The sequence below is a fragment of the Cucurbita maxima genome, unplaced genomic scaffold (genome assembly GCF_002738345.1).
Source record: "Cucurbita maxima cultivar Rimu unplaced genomic scaffold, Cmax_1.0 Cma_Scf00005, whole genome shotgun sequence".
NCBI lineage: Eukaryota > Viridiplantae > Streptophyta > Magnoliopsida > Cucurbitales > Cucurbitaceae > Cucurbita > Cucurbita maxima.
In genome coordinates, this window is record NW_019272021.1 from 4,614,262 (window position 1) to 4,616,822 (window position 2,561).

Below are 2,561 nucleotides of genomic sequence, written 5' to 3' on the forward strand. Positions count from 1 at the left end.
GGGGGGGGGGGGGGGGGGGGGGGGGGGGGGGGGGGGGGGGGGGGGGGGGGGGGGGGGGGGGCATGTCCAGATCTTTACAACCTTAGAGAAAAACCTATTCATTACTTGTTTTGTCACTGTGTTTGATTCTCAGTGGGTTTTAGCTGATTTGGTTGGAGGGCAAAATTGGAAAACCTTTCATTATTAATATATCCATTTATAAACCGTTGATGGTTTTGTTGGAGACTTGGTTGATGATTGTTTATTTCAAAATTGGTCGTGTTTTTGTTTCAGGAAATGATTGAAAATCAAGTTCATACCAAAAAAAGGTGCAATTTTTGTTGATGGGTTATTGCAATTTTAAACTTATATTTATGTTATAGGAATTGGTAATGATTTAATGCAATCGGTGATAGGTTTGATGTTTGGGTCTCGAGTTAATTATTTGAGGATCGAACGTTATCTTTCAATGAGTATGATAATTAAAGAATCTGTACTAACAATCGTGTTTCTTTATTTTTAGTTGCTCAGTTATTAAAAAACTCCAAAGTTAATCATGTTTGACTTGAAGTAATCCTACGTGGAGCAACTTTATGAGAATTTTTCTAGGAAGCATATGAGTGAGAATAAAACATGTTAAAAGAACATGGGTTTATCTTCAAAAAAACAAGTAGGTAAAATTGTAATAGTATAAGTCCACTACTAATAGATATTGTTTGTTTTTATTTGTTTATTTGTTATCTTTTCAACTAGTGTGAGATCTCACAATCCACCTCTTTTGGAAGACCAGTATCCTCGTTAGCCTATCACCCTGTGTCTAGCTTTCATATTATTTGTAACCTAACCGCCCAAAAAGTCCCATATTAAAATCACATCTCTTAAACCATATAATTAACAATACCCTAAAGTTTAAAATAATATTACGTTGAAGATCATTGATATGGGGGCGTGATTGATAGTTGCAGCAATCCAAATTTTGTGTCACAAAAAATAACCTAACCAAATATATGTGATTTTTAATGGGTTCTAATTTAATTTATTCAACTTACAAACTATATAATAAATTAATATGTCTACACATGTTGCATAGTGGGTGACCCCCAAACAATGATAATATTAAGAGAGAGAAAGAGAGAGGAGAGAGAAAGGGAGGGTTTTGTTTCAAAATTTGAAATCTCTCTCCCAACTTGAAAAAATAGAAAAAAAAAAAAAAAAAAAAAAAAAAAAAAAAAAAANACATCACAGTCAATGCCACGTGGTGCCTCCTCTTTCAACCAATCGTCACCCATCTGTATATTTAGCAAATTATACTGTCCTCTCTCCAACCCTATACTCATCATTTCATATGCCCCATAAAATATATCAAATGATTGTCACGCAGCCACCTCAATACAAATATATATATTTCTAAATATTATTTTTTGGAAAATCTTGAAAAACAAAAATTTATTAAAATAATAAAAATAAAATATAATATGAAGTCAAAGTCAATGGTAAAGAGAGAAGAATCTCTTATATGTGCCCAAATTTGAAAGAAGACAAAGGGAAGGCTATTTTCACTAGGCAACAAGTTTTATTTACTAATTTAATTATCATAATAAAGTACCAATTTTCAGCTTCGGAAAACGCTTAAATAATAATATATATATTTATTTTACTAACTCATATTATTTTAAGTACTATATGCGTGACTTTTATGTCTTTTTTTATTAAATGAAAAGAAATAAAATAGTCAAAATAAGATTAACTTAGTAGAAATTAACGTAAATTGGAAAATTAATTAATAAAATAATAAAATTCATCAAATCACAGCAAAGTAAAATAATTATTTAAAAAAGGAAAATCCAGCGTGGAATAAGCAAAGGGGATAAATACAGTGGAGTGGGGCGCACCGCAAGTTGGATGGCCCATCATCATTCATTTCCCCTACCCTTCGTCGTCCATCCTATCATTACCTTAGCGTCCAATAATCCCCGTTCATTTTTTCTCTTAATTTATAAATTTTCTCTTATTTAAATTAATAGTTGAAATTATTTGAATTGCTGTGGTCCTATATATATGTAATATTAAATCAAACTGGACAATATTTTTTTATTAAATTACAATTATAGCCTCTAAACTGTATTTTTATTAATTAATGGGTGATATTTTTTTTAAAAAAATAAGGACATTAATGATGAAGCTATTATAGTTGTCATGTCACCTTTAATGATAATTCTTGAAAGATGAGAAAAAAAAATCGGTATCGGGTTTCTATTTATTGCAATATTCTTCTCCAAAATACCATGCAGACTGTAGATGACAATAACCCAAGAAAAGCGAGGGCAAAAACGGAAAATCAGATTCCTATTATTAATGGGAACCGATAAATTAAATTAAATTAAATAAATAAACAAAGAAGTAGGTGTCCCACAAACCGGCACTTAACGGCGTCCCGGCCGACTCCATTTTCCGTTGCTAAATATGAGCGTTACCGTTTTCATTCCTGCTTTATCAAAAGCCAATTCCTTTATAACGGCGTTATTCTCCCACGGTTGGTTATAAATACGACACACCAATCCCCCTCCCCCCCCCCCCCCCCC